Here is a 15,455-nt window from a genome sequence, read left to right as displayed (position 1 = left end):
ATGCAAGCATTGTGGTGCTGCTTCCACAGATTTCTGATCAGAATTCTTTGCTGTAATTGTGAGGTTTTCAACATAGCAAAATAGGCCATATGCTCCCTCCTTGTCTGCTTGCCTAAGTAAAAAATGACAGCTTTAGTAGCAAGAAAGAGGGGGAGGCATGATGTTCTAGAAAACATGGCTGGTTTTATTCAGATGAGAGAAGATGGCCAAAATTAAGTAAATGCTTCTTGCCTTACTAGTTTTCTCCTTTTAAGTAAAAATTTATGAGCTGCTGACAATTCTTATGCAAAATCAGAATCAATAGCTCACATAAGGGCTGAACATTTCTAAGACTGCTAGCTTGATTCATTTTTAAATAATGTATTTTAACTGCTTGTGCTGATTCAAGGCCAAAATTTGTAGTTTGTATGCAGCATATGGTGAGTACCTTTGAATTGTTTCTAATGTTTTCTGTCTTGGCTAAGCACACTAATAGGACACAATTGCTGCTAGAAATACCCTTTTTTTACTTCCATCTACTTGTTCAGATGATGAGTGTATGATCAAAACAAAACCACAACCGATAGGTGCGGCGAATGAAGAGACGGGACGCAGCTTGATGCAAGCAAATGTCAATTTATTGTACAGAAGCACGAGTTTTTATACACTTTCAGAAGCTGCGCGTTTTAAACAGATTGGTTCTTGAAGCGAAGCATTGCATACTAGGCAATCCCTGATTGGTGGTTAACTACCAGCAATTAACAGCAAGGTGTTACCTTTCCTTGGCGCCATCCGTCTCCCACTCCCCTGTGCTCTGCAAACATGCCCCATCATGTTAATTGTTGTCTAGGCAAGCTCGAGCACATTCCCCTCAGCTAACTGATTGCCACGCATGGTCCTAGTTTCCAGACCGCTCCTGCAGATAGGTGTTGAGGCAATATCACAAAACCACTTTGTAGCTTAACGACATTTAAGTCCGTCAAAGCACTAAACGGTGCACAACTGCAGAAGGTGAGCAGCTGTAACGGTGATGGTGGTGATGGTGACTTCTGCACACATGCAAGACTGTACATGGGCTTAAATACTTTTTTTCAAGAATTCTTCATGCCTGGTGAATGGCCAGTTCAAGAGAAAGATAACCTTGGGAAGGCCTCTCTTTTGGACTCATGCAGTCATAGCTTAACATTTAAACTTCAACACTCTGCTTTTATACCACTTTCTAGATAGCACAGTCTCATGCTCTAGCTGTATAGACCCTTGTACATGTTGTGACAATAGGCAGCCTGAAATGTGAGAGAGTAACATGTAAAATAGCTGTGCGTTTTATTTTTCATGCCCCACTATCAAGTTTAAACCTAACAATGTGAACATCTGGTTCCAATGTATGAACATATGGATAAGCTGTGCTTGACCATTTAGCTCCATAAACAGTGTTATCTGAAAGTATTAATTTGGTATTGAATGGAAATGTAAATCCTTATTTTAAAGGCCACTTCTGACTGCAGACACCTTTGACATAACTTTCAAATATAATGAAATAAGACAAAAAGCAGAAATTGCTTGCATTGTCAGACCAAGAGTTACATTGAGCAATGTTAGGCCAAACCGGACTCAGAAATGCCGGTAGCCCCTGTTCCCCAAAACCACTGACAGAATGCTACATCTGGGGATCAAATGCATCGGGGCGGTTTTAGATTAACCTAAGGAGCAAACACAGAATCAAAACTATGGGTGTGGAAATTTTTCACTAGCTGATCCCTGTCTCTCCACACTGCAAAGGCTGGCTGGCTGCAAGTGCAGGAATTTTGTTTTGTGGCATAGAAATTGCAGTTATCTGAAGGATTTAAACAAACAAAGCTGCATAGACTGCTGATTGCATAAGAGAGGCTGCTTGCCATCTTGTGCAGCACACTGTTGTGAATTTCCATTTTCTTGCAAGGTTTATTTTGATTGTGCTCTGCACAATGGCAGCACTTGGGAGGAAAGACCCTGTTGTAGAACTCTGTGTGTGCATTTCTACTACAGTGATACTTAAACTGAAATTCCTTATGGAATAGTCCCTGCAGAGCTAGAAGGGGAACTCGCGTGTTAGCCTCCCTTACTGGAGGGCACTGTCTGTCACTCCTGCACAGCCCTGAATCCACATATTTCAGTCCTTCTGTGCAGGGAGTTGCTATGACTTTTCTCCGGTTCTGTCCATGCCTACTTGCCTGCTCTGAGTCGACACGTGTTTTGTTACTTTCCAACAGCTGCTTCAGTCGGGCTTACCTGGCCTCCCTGCGCTGCCAGGTGGGGGAAATGTTGCAGGGAAACTCTCAACTTTTAGTTTGTGTCAGTAACTGAACAGGCTCTCCGCCAAAGCCTTTGATGGCTCTAATTCAACTACATGTTCCCAAGTTTCCCTGCAATTTCATGGCATTTGCGAAGGGGAAATGCTAGCTTCGCTTTAAGCACAACATGTGCTTGAAAGTTTTGAAAATAAGTTTTCTCTGCCTCTGTGTCTTCACTGTTCTGTTCCTCTCTGTGGAAAGCTCTGCCTTTCTTAACCAAACCTGAGCTGTAAGTTGATACACTTTTCTTTTTAAAAATTTGCTCTGTAGGGATCTGAATATATTAGCTCTGAAAGTTGTTAGAAATGTTTTCCATTATTATGGGAGCTTGTCAAATTTACAGTCCATGTGGAATGCAGATGCAGCAGAAAACATCCACTGTCGTGTTGATGGCAACGCATTCCAATTATCCTGTCGCTGGTGCAGGGGAGGGTATTTTTGGTCCTCAGGAAGCACAGTGGCATGACACCACATGTTACAAGAACAGGTTTCCTTCCTGATTTCAGATGGAAGTGTGGGGTTAAGTGAAAAAAGAAATCTTAGGCTGAAAGAGTCCAGGAGCGAGTAGTGAAAAGAGACTGATAGAATTAGAATAGCATATGGAGATAGAAGACTGAATTTCAATTTCAGTTACACCTTTTCAGCCACTCAGGAGTCAATCAGCTATTTTTCATAAACTAGTGTCTCTGTATGGGTTGATTTGTCATTCTTGCAAAGCTTTTTGCGCTGGGCTCAAAACCTTTTAACAGTCTGTCTTCTGTGGGCTTTGGAACAGAGCATCTCCCAGTCCCGACAGCCGCTCTTGCCGCAGAGTATTGTCAGGGATGATAACTCTCTGCCGGTCTTTTCATTGCTAGAAGGCAGAACCATCGCGCGCTCTGCTGCAATTACATGCCCCATATAGGACAGGCTATGTTCTTAAGAGTCAAGCTCCTAGAAAGCACTTTTGGAAGACTGTGAAACTACGTTCAGTGGAATACACCAGATTTCATAAAGTGTTCACTGGATGTTTTGCCTCCAGTCATTCGAACCAGTTTCTTTTTTATTATTTTTCACAAAGGCAATGCCATTTACAATCTGTAAGAGAGACTTTCAGGACTGCATTGCACCTGTCTGTCGATCACAAATCAGATCTCACTGAAATACTTAAATTTGGGTGCCAAAAGCCAGAGATTTCTGAAATCACTACTCTATTCTGACAACTGAATACCCCAGATTTGCAGTAAGTGAGGAGGCAATCAGTTATTTTTATTATAGTATTTGAATGTTTTTTATTCATTTAAAATGATAGGGGCAAATAAGTTTACCTGTGAAATACCTGTGCTGACAGGCCTGCAAAGGAAAGATGTCAGGGATACATGTAACTAGAGGATAACTTTTCTAAGCCTAGATTTGTCAACAGCAAACCAGAAGGCAGAAACAATGTGAAAATGTCATTTCCCAGTGGAACCAGTACCTAATTGACACTTGTAGTCTGCAATGCCTGTTTCTCATTTAACAGCTTTCACAGTAGAAGTACTTAAACTTTACTCCACGTTTTCTTGTTTAGTCTCAATTTCTTACTTGGACACACAGCAGAATCCTAAGGGAGAATGAAACTACAACCGAGCTGTTTGTAAGCTGATGAAACCTTTCTGGGAGAATCAATCCAGAAGTGAACTTGGTATGATAGACTACAGCTGGCTTTATGCAAGGTTTACGAAGCACTGTCTTAAAACACACCAGGTTTTGTGTTGGGTTTTGTGGTGTTTGGTTTTTTTTCCCAGGGGAAAAAAAATAATTTCCAAGATGAGCATCCAGTTCATTTCCAGACTGTAATTTTCAAATCCGGTCAAGGAGATAATGGCATGGTTTCAAAAGACATTGCTGTTTCCCTCTATCCCCATTCATTCACCATTTTAAAATCTGCAAATGTTAGATGGGCTTTTTTCTTTCAGTGTACAGGACTGTCTAGTCAGCTGAGTCTGTCCCTTCAGGTTGAGGGTCTTATTTGAGGTGAAGGGCTCAGCAGGCTAGACTGCCTATATTGAGAGAGTTTGCGTCAAAGGCTGGGGATCCCAGTGCACGCGTCCCAGTCCTGCGGGTGGGTGATGCTGGCCAGCGAGGGTCCCTCAGCCCTGCATCTAAGGATAAATTAGGTAGCCTCTGTTAAAGTACTTGCTTAAAAGATTGGGTACACAGGTGTGAGCCTATAAAGCAGAGACAGTAAATTATGTTTTCACTATATTTTCTGTGAGTGCTTTAAAGACTCAGATACTGAAGATGAGGATAATGCTGCTTTTGGAAAGAAAGGAAGGAGAGATTTTTACTTGGCTTTGAAGAAGGTGGTTAATGGAAGTGGTTTTGTGAAGAGGGAACAGGGACAAGACTCCTCAAAGGCAGCTTTAATTTCTGGAAAGGGTGAGATTTCAGGTTTGTCCTCAGCAATCTCTGCTAGCTCAAAGAGATGCCTCCCTGTGTGGCTGGCTGCCTTTGGGTGACTCTCAGCTTATTAGCTGGCTTCGGTGGTTCAATTATGAGTTTATGGTGAAGAGCCCGGAGGCAACTATGTGGGGACAATAACACGCAGACACCTGTCCTGAAGGGAAACCGACTCAGACCTAGGATGACATTGCTCAGGTCAGAGCAGATTCCTTCCTGAAGGGTGGTTGTCAGATAGTCATGATTTTTTCCTAGACTGTATGGGGGTTTTCTGGGATATCATACATTTAGTTCTCATTGTATGTAGCATACACATCCTAGGTAGCTGTTGGGGCTCCCCTATGCTACTCGCTCAGTGAGAAGGTAGCCACTGTGTGTGCTCAATACTGTGACACCCAAAGGTGTTTCTGGACCTTTGATTACCAAATCTAGATTCAGAAAACAAGTGCGTGCACGATTTAATGTATGAATCAGGTTCTCAGGGACCCGTTTGTGATGATGAATATAATTGTTTTCCTTTCTTCCACTCTGTTTCTCTTAGCTCCGAGGACTGCATTTGCTCAGCACAGAGATGGCCAGTGCTGTGGTGTCCTGCGCCTGGGGTGAACTGCAGAGATAATGGATTCTATTGGATCTCAATAGCAGGTAAATTCAGCCTTTCTGCCACAAGAACATTGGACACCCTGTAGTCCATAGGAGTTGTGTGCCCAACACCACTGTGCCCTTTGGCCATCTGTCTTCTGATCACTGAAGAAAGATTCACAGTAATTTATGTTATTGAAGTGGCTCTGATTTGCCTGCACTGCCCAGGGAACAGTGGGGCACCTTAGAAGAGCTCCTATTCTAAGTGGAGATGGCCTGACAGAAGCATCTGCTCCTCTGTTCTGCTTGGGTCGTGGGGACCACAGGCAGGGTGAGGAGGCAGACAGCAGGCTACTGGGTGTCATGTAATGGACTTGTGGCAATTGTCAGTGATTGTTAGAGTGGGAGGTGCAGGGTACCACTGTGCCCTGTTTTATATAGTGCCACTAAACAACAAATCCAAACTGGTCTCTTTCAAACTCATTGATCAGTTCCTGCATTGATTTTTTTTCAAATGTGAGTGGAATGGAATATAGTCTTGGTCAAAACTCAGTGTTTATTTCATGCAGGTGGAAATAGTGGTAACTCCCTGTTCTGCTGTACAGGGGAGCAGGCTGCAGGATTCAGTGTGCTGGGTATGTGTACCCGGAAGTACATCGCCCAGCAGGAAGCTGCTTTGAGAAAGTGGTGGGATTTTTTTCCCTTTTTAAAGCCACATATGCTATTGCTGCATGAAAGGCACAAAGCAGAGATGACATTGCAAAGCGCGGGGAAATATACAGAGGTGATAGGGAAAGGAAAGATGAAGAAATGTGGCACTTTGACCTCCAATGTTAGAAAAAAAAATCGATTTTTTTTTTTTTTTTAAATGAGAGCATCCAAAATGCCTTTCACCTTGCTGGTGGAAGCAAACCTGTTCCTGAAAATACAGCCAACTTCACCTTTCTTCACCTTGGTACTCTAAGGCTTCAAATGACTGATATTTTATGATCATTGTTTCTCTTGTTTTTCTCCTTTTTGTCTTCATCATACTACTTTCTCCCTTTGGTCGAATGTGCTATACAGCATTGTCTTGCCATTCAGTGCTCTGCTGGCTCATATGCTGATTTGTTTGTCATTATGCTATCCATGTGCACTGTTTCTATGTGCCTTTCAACTCCTGTTTTTTAAAATAAACAAGACAGTAAAGTCAATGCTAGTTTCTTCCTGCTTACTGATTCAAAGAGTGAGGATTCAGTTGGTCACCTAAAATGCAAAATTACTTGCAGGTCTTTTCATGTAAGTACGCACTTCTCAAGACGACATGTCATATAAGACTTTAAAGAGGGATTTTTTCTTAACAATATACAGAGATAGGTAGTGCCATTACCTTGTTAAGATGAAAACTAGATCAAACTAGGAAAAAATCCCCAAACTCATTTTCCACACTGAAGTAATTTTGGATGTGATAACTTCAGGGTTTTTTGTTTATCAGAATATCTTTAGCTTCTTTATTCCTTTCACTGAATGACATCTTCACTTCTTTGAAGGTCCTTGATCACCATATTCAAACCGGATGGCAGTGACAGCTCATGTGCAGAGTACTCTTGGGTGCTTTCTTTGAGGCTTGCCTAATTTAAGGAGCTGGCGAGCAGAAGAGTTTTGGACTGTCTCCTGCACCACATTTGCCTGTCAACTGCCAGAGCTTGTACTCTGTGCATTCCTGGAAGCTAGAAGGCAATAGCAGACAGGGTACATGTAGGGTGAGGGGGGTTTTGGCCCAGTCTAGATCCACTCAATTAGCAAAAGAAGTCTCACCTTTTTCTGTTGGCTTCTAGCCCTTGTTTCAAATTCTCCCAGCTGCCAGTGGTTGTCCTCACACATCTAGCTGAAAGATAATCTGTTTCTTTGCAGTAGTTTAATCCAGGTTTTAGATTACATTATCTGACCTAAATTTTCATGTGAATTTGGGTGTTCCCTTTTAAGGACTGAGCTAAAATGCAGAAGTGACACGTGCAGCAGAGCCAGACTTGTGTTTTAGTAAGACCTCAGCCCTAGAAAAGCTGAGGTATGTGTACAACCACCCCGACTTTGGTAGGACTCACAATATTTAGGCAGAGGAGTGTAACGTGTAGAATCAGTGCCTAAAATTTCACTCAGGGTTTGTCAGTGTTTAATTCACGTGCCTCATATTCCACAAATTTTCAAAAATACCAGTGTTTCTGCTTTGGTAAGAGAAAAAAAAGATCTGCAGATCTGCACCCCCATCTTTTATATGGGAACATTCCCAATTATTTTAAAATCGTAGCTACATTTAGGAAGACTCCCTGTACTGCAGGGAGTCCCAGAAGCAGGCAGCCTTTTAGAAAATGTATTTGCTGTGTATTTGAAAGGAGCATACAAGTAATTCATTTTCCTTTTATCAGCTTTTTTTTTTCTTTGTTTTGTTTCTCATGTAAAGTTATAGCACATTTTGATCCTTACATCTTACAGTTAGTTACAGTTATTTCTCTTCACAGCTCCCCCCCCCCCCTTTTTTTTTTATTTCCCTTTTTTCCACCTTTCAAATAGGGACTCTTGATTTTGCATGAAATCTGGTCTGTAGGTGGCCACAAGTGAAGCTGTTAAGAATTTATTTTAAAAACAAGAAGATCCCTCCTGCTGTGAAGACAATCTGTTAAAATAATATGCACAATTGAACATGACCTCGTCTCCTTTTAGACAGTCAAAGTTTCTGAAAGAAGGGAAACTGGCCTCTCTTATCCTGAAACAAGGGAATTTTCCAAGGTTAGCTTCTCTGTAGTGTGAAATGTCTTAGCCTTCTCTGAAACAGTCAATTTCGTGAGGAATTACTTTATACTTTATTTTGACAACCATTGAGGGAAAAGGCTTTAGGCTAAATGTGAGTCCTGCATCTTGTGTATTTTAGAACAAAAAGCTCAGTGGATTCTCTTGAGGGAACTTATTCATACGTGAGTAACATGAGCAATTAAGAAACGAAATTATTATCTTAAATTTAGTTTGGCTGAGACTGTAAAAAGGGAGTAGCCATCTTGCAAGCAACTGTGATGTCTTAAATTGCCACACAGCTCTTAGAAATAATTCCTTTATGTTTGCCAGTCATTCCCTATCCTTAAAAAAGGTACAGTGTGGCTGCTGCAGAAGTCATTGGAAAAAGTAAAGAAATGATACTGAAATGTGAAACACTCCTTCTCCCAGTCTTCAATATAGACATAACTGGAAACAAGACTCCAGTTTGTTGATGAAAGCAAGTACTGCATTTCCAAACTGGAGAAATATTTAATGCTTTTTTTAAATTCCAGAATAAGGCATAAGGGTAGTCTTCCATGAAATCACTGTTCCAGTTCCAAGTGTTTTTTCTCTGATCAGTAGCTGAAGACGTATTTTGGGGGATGAAAAGATTGGCTCAAGCGTCGCAAGGTACATCAACGCTCATAGGAGTAGTGCCTGACTGCACACCGAGCCCTCAAGGCCAGGTACCTTGCCCTGGCCATATTCATATCATCAGGGCCCTGAGGGCTATTCTGGAGCCATGCCCAGCTATCCTACAGGGGCAGGAGTTGAGCAAGGTGAATTTGCTCACCAGGGGATGTCGGTAGTGAACACTAAGTGGAGCTGGCATGCATACCTGCAGGCAGGCAGCGAGGGCTGCTCTGGCTGGAGACTGCCCACACACTTGGTGGGGTTCGTCACCTCTGACTTTGATGTCCGCTGTGCAGAGTCCACATCTGAGTTAGATGACAATAAGGCCATTATAGTCAATGGGGATCTATTTATTGTCACTGACAGAATCTAGAGAAAGAGTCATCTGGGTGCATGCAGTACGTGGTGGGCTGTTCTCCAGTCTTGGGTGTCACACAGGTCAGTGTAAGGTTGCTCAAAGCTGGCCTGTTGCTGACACCCTCCCTTTATGCGGGAAGCACCGGTGCTTTTGCTGCCCTGAGCACTGCTCAGTAAAAGTACCTTTGTCTCCTGTGTAGGAGGTCAGGGATATTTCTCACAGGTAACCCCTCTACTACTGTCAGGTGCAACATGCGGGTAACACACGCTGAAACATTAGGATAGCAATTGACTGACACACCCAAGACCTGCAACACATTCTTCCTGCAACCACAAGTTCAAATCCCATCTGTGTTAAACTTAGAAGTCTAAAGTAAACTTAGGAGACTTTCTGTTCCTTATGGATGGATCCATGATACATAGGGAATGAATGTGATTTGGTCGTACTTTATTCCCACTTCCCATGGGCATAATTACAAAGCAAAACAGGACATTCTTCCTGCACTACTTACTTTTTTTAAGTACGTGTCTTGTAACAAGGTAAAAAGACAGATCTGTAATTAGTGCCTGTTTGTGCCTAGCACAATGCATTTTGAAGATAGAAACATACTGACCATATTTCTAAGTACAAGTACTTGTACTTCAGGGCAAAGCAGCTGCCAAAATCTCCTGGCCTAGATTCATCATTCTGTTTCGGTGAGGTACAGTGACTTACAGCCAAGGCAGAGCCAGTTAGGCCAGGGCTGATCAGTCTCCTTGTCTGTCTTTCTCCGCAGCGGTCTGAATGTTGATGGATTTATCATGTTATTTGTCATAATTTTTTACTGGATTATTCTGAATAGGAAAATATTTTTCTCCTAATATATACTCATTTTGACTTGAGCAAAAAGTGGCTCATTTAATTGTTCAAACAACTGACTAACCAAGCAATTCCCTACCCCAGCTATGCTGTGAAGGGAGGTTTACATCCTGTGTTTTTTCAGGTTGAATAAGGCTGCTGGAAAAAATGGAGCCAAACATGTTCATGTGATGTATATAAACCAGTGATTTGCATGTGATTTGCCAAGTTCTAATTTACTAATTAGAGTGTTAGTGTGTCTAAACCACAATTTTAAATTAGTATGCATGGTAAAATAAACAAGCTAATCGAAAACAGGCAAATTAAAGTTCATACGAAATCGTATCTATAGATAAAAATCTGTTCTTTCAGTAATATATTTCCTTAAAATTTGTCCAGGTAGTGTCATTTCTTGAATGGGGTCACAGTGGTGCTGCTAGTCACTATGCTCAGACCCCTGCATGGATCCAGGTTTTCTAGACCACAGTATTAATACAAAGTGCACCAGTACAGTTGTGTAATACAGTATTAGTATCCAAACTATAGCAAACTAGCCTTTGCCTGTGAAGTATGCTTGGAAGCACTTTCAGCCATTTTCATATATTGAATGCTTAAAGAATATTAATAACACGCTTCTGTTTTCAGTATTTATATTATAAAATGAAGTGTTAAAGTTAATTAGCAAAATGTCATGAATTTTCTGCTTTATATCATTGGGGAGAAGTATTGAGTATCAAAGGATGTATCAACCTTTATTATCATGCCCATGGAGATACTGAGATGCACCTTAGAATTCTGATTTTGCTTTCCCAGTTCAGTATTTCTTTTGTTCCAAGTTCTCAACAATATCTGCAAACATGCCATTCTGGTTTGTATATTATGTTTTGCAAATTATCTGTTATAAGAGTTATACATATATATAACTGTACTTTAAAGAGTCATTTTGGTCAATGTCAAAGACCAAACCCAAAACGGTCTTCCAAAAATAATAAATAAAGCAGAATAGTTCAGTTTGGTATGAAATCTCAGTTTGCATTCAAATAAATTGTTAGGCAAGATTTGGAAAAATATGTATATTTTCAGAAATGCTGAAGCCCTGTAATCATCATGTTCAGGGGAAATTGCAACCTCTCAGTACATGTAATAGCAAGTATTTTCCTTGGGAGCTGATACTGCTAGCAAAATAACTGATGGAGGTGCTGGGCCAAGGAAAGGAGAGTGGCAGCTGAGATTGCGTCTCAGCCAAACCCAGGAAAATACATGCCTGCCTTCTTCAGGAAACAGAGGAAACTCAGTAGAGTAACCACCTTCCCAGCTTGCTCTCTGAGTTCACAGTTTGTGTTACTCACTCTTGTGAGAGAACAAAGAATGAAAACATCTAGCAGCACCAAGAAGGAACAGTTATTCAAGGTTTTCATTCCTCAGAGCTGTGGCCAAGAAGAAGTTGATGGCTAGAACTGCCTAGGACTGGGGCATGTATTTTTTCCCTCTGCAGTGATGTGAGAGGGATTGCCATTGCAGTTTGAATGCTTCCCAGGTTAAATGTGGGATGTGGTATTTCTGGGAAGGGAGGACCAAGCTAGCTTTTGTACACAGTATTGGTAAACAGAATTAGAGGGGTTTTAAGTCTGATTGATAGACATAATACTCATGAAGTTTATGTTCACCTCATGACACCATACATGGTACTTTTGGGGGGTGAGGAGAGTCTTTCTTTGGGTCTGGAGGGTTTTGTTGATCTCATTCCTCTTTGCCCCCTCTGAGACAGTGATACTAGCTGGGCCCTGCTGTAGGGGATCCAGGGAGATGATCCAGGTGAAGAATAATATTTTGTCATGATGTTGCAAGATTAGTTTTCAGTTAGCGTGTGAAAACTGCTGCAAGCACCAGGGTCTCAGAGATGCGGTGTAACTTCCCATTAAACACAGGTTTGGGTTTAAAAATCACCTGGCTTTATCGATGGAACATGTCAGCAAACATATTACAACTTTACAAAGGGTAAAAATTATTCATCTTCCACAGTTCTTCTGCAAAAAGGGAGTTTTGCTCTTTTGTCGTGTTTCTTGCAAGGAAAAGGTTAAGAGCCTCTACTTTAAAATTCTTCCTGTTTTTAAATCATAAGGCCAAAGGTGTTTGTTACAGGATTGTTTAAGTCCCAGTAGCAGCAGAAAGTCCAAAAGTAAGAATATCTAAAGCCGTCTCTGTTGAGCACTGGACCAATTTCCTCTTTGCAAGTCCTTAGTTCTAAACTTGCAAAATTGAAAAGCTTTGTGGAGTTGATGCATGAGGAAACTTTGTGCTTGCCAGATTAATTTATTTTTTTGCAAAATTGAGTATTTTAATCTTAAGGTAAGTAGAAAAACTTTGCCATTTTCTTAGGAAAACTAGAGGTTTTTTCCAACCCATGGAAACTGCATTTTAGTGTTGGAGAAAGCATGAAGCAAGACTTAAAATGTTTCATTAATGTTAGAAGTTAATTATGAAAGGTCGGGCCCCTCTATTTCGTTATAATTGTTCGGAATATGGCTCCCAACTAGTCTGGTTTAGAAATTTTGTTTCTCTCAGAGACTTGATACTTCTGTGCCAAATCGCCATATTTTTTTTTTCCCCAGTGTAGGCTTCACATGGTTTCCCTCAATTATTTCTACCTTCATAGTGGACTGAAAATCTGAAAGGACTGATTGATACAGGCCAACAAATGAGAGATTTTCACACCAGATCCCCACATTTTATTGATTCTTGCATTACCTCAAGCAAAAAGTAATTGTACTAAGAACTTTTATGAAGGGTGTGTGTTATTTCCATCCACTATTGTGTGTCCTGGGGACACGTCAGAGCAGCTCTACAATTCCCTTTCTGTAAAAGTGAACTACCATGAAGAGAGATGGATATAATGAATTTCAACGAAAGTGTGGCAGGGTCTTTGCCCCTGAGACTGTGCCGGATAAACCAATGAAAAATATGTTCTCAGGATCTACTAATGGTACTATAGTTAAAATTAAAAATACCAAAGGACTAATATTGTGAGATCCCAACAGAAGGAACTTATGATGTTTCATACAGCATGATGCCAGAATAGATTCCCAAAATAAATTTATTCCTTCTTTTTCCCAACTATACATTTGAAGCTTCAGTTTGACTCTTATAGTTTGCACTCTAGCTTCACTCTTGTTTTCTTTTTTTTTTGTTGTTGTTGTTTTGTTTTGCTTGTTTAGTTGCTACTGATTGTGGCCCTGATTAAAAGAGCAGGTGTTCTTATACCTCTTGCAGGACCTCACTAAGATCATGTAATCCAGGCTGTGTGGCTTCTTATGACCCGCAGCAGAAGCCTATTTTAGAACAGACATTTAATGAAGTGCAGTGTCAAGAGACCACTTTAGGAAATTTTCAGGTGAGTTACAAGGCCTGTTGCAAATGGTATCAGGGGTTAGAAAAATGCTTGCTGGCTGTGAAATCCCAGAAAATAGGACTTTGAACTTTCCAACTCTTCTGATATATCTATGGAAATCCTGATGTCAACAAAGGCACTGGGAAATATTATTCTCATACACAATTTACATAAATAATTTTCTGTTGCATCAATGTCAGCAAGTAGTAGAATGGCTAAAAACTCACCTTTAAGACTTCTTCTAGGTTTGGGGCCATCAGCTCTTGATCTGCAGAAGTATTTCTGATTTAGGCCACTACTGAACAGATTTCTAAACATGATTTTATTTCCTGGGTTTTGTGGTCCTTTGAAAGATCATAACTTGGGAAATTAAATTACCAGTCGTTTTCCAGTCACGGCCTTTGCCTGTCAATAACATTAATCTTCCTGCAAGGGAATTTAGATGTTCTCAGAAGGTAGGAAAGCCTTTGGCACAACCTTGCACTGACTGTCTGGCAGAGCTCTGTTAACTTGTGTGGAAGATGGTTTAATCTGTTCAGTGTTCGATCTCAAAACCTGTCAAATCTGTTATTCTTCTGAAGTGTACATAAAAACAGCAGTGACTTGCAGATTTCTTAGCAACAAAACAATTTAGGACATAGCGAAGAAAGACTTGTGGACGTCAGTCTCAACTGCTGTAACTTACTTATCTGAAGGTCTGTCATATGTACATATTTCAAGTTCGGAGCAGTGATTGTGTATACCCATTCCACAGACATTCTCCAGCAGGTTAGGAATACTTACAACTCTCCTACCTTGCTTGGAGCCATGTCCACTTTCACTTTGATCACTTTATTTCAATTGAAAGATCACTCTCTGTATTCTTGAGATCCCTCCAAGAAGTAATCTGAAGCTGCAAGAAGACATAATTCTACTTACTAAATGGCACCTTTCATTTTCTCTGTGATTGATGCTAAAGTGATAATGGATCATCTGCACAGTAGTAGTTCTAGGTAGAACATGTCCATTTTCTTATTTTTGTGTAGGTGTTAGAAAAAGAAACGGCAACTTGCTGAATATTTTTAACCCCTACAGGAACTGCATTCTGCAGCTGGAAAGAGTTTCTACCAGGTATTATGGTTCTTTCACAAGGAAGAGTATTTCTTGTCTAAGTAGCTCTCAGCACCAAATCAATCACCAACTGGCATGCGCTGTCATAATGGAAAAGGAGTGGTATTTAGCACCAAAATATCATCTAAAAAAAAAGTCTGAAGTATCAGGGCTTTTATTAATTAAAAAGAAGTAGAAATAAATGTTCTCAGACCTTTCTGCCCATAAACAGAGAGATATAAATTGTTCCTTACTGATCCAGGCTTAGTTTTTTCCTGGCCATGGAAAGGAACCCAGGTACCTGTGTCACTCTCTCCGCTAAGTCAGGGAGAGTTACCTCTCTGGTGGGTGGGTGGACGGGTGAGGATTTGAGCTCCTCCACACACATGATTTCTCAGTATGGAAACCTGAGCTGTCTTATTCCAAGAAGTTGCTGCTGGAGACAGCAGCAGAAGTGGGGCATATCTGTTAGGGTAAGCAACAGTCCTCAAGAGGTTGGGAGGCAGGGGATAAGACCTGGAGTGAATCACAGCCCCTGGAAACCTCTCCACCACCAGAGGAAAACACATTGTTGCCTGAGGAAGGATCCTGGAGAGGTGTCTGTCTTCTGGATAGCTTCTTTGTGAGGGAATACACTTGAGATTAGATCTGAATGTAACACATCCCATACCTTGGGTTAGCTCATACTGTATTTCTAAGATGGGTCAGTAACAATGTGACAGCCCTTGTCACTGAGAAACTGATGGAAGAACAAAAATTTGTAGTTTTGATGTAGTATTGGCATGGAGCTTTTTAAGGCAACCTTTTGCCATTAACTGGGAAATGGTAGGGTTTGGGATATTGTTTTTTTAACTTGAAACTTTTTGAAGAAACCTTTCATCTTGGGTGGTTTGGGGTTTTTTCCATTTAATTTCTGATAAAATTTTATAGAAATAATAGCTTGGACAACTTTTCAAAATTTCAAAATAACCCTTATGCAAAATGGGACAATTTTTTTACACCCACACTTAACTTTTTAATGTGCTATTTTATGTAGTACCTGAGGAGG

Source organism: Falco rusticolus, chromosome 9 (assembly GCF_015220075.1).
Source record: "Falco rusticolus isolate bFalRus1 chromosome 9, bFalRus1.pri, whole genome shotgun sequence".
Classification (NCBI taxonomy): domain Eukaryota; kingdom Metazoa; phylum Chordata; class Aves; order Falconiformes; family Falconidae; genus Falco; species Falco rusticolus.
Note: the sequence above shows the minus strand (reverse complement) of the source record.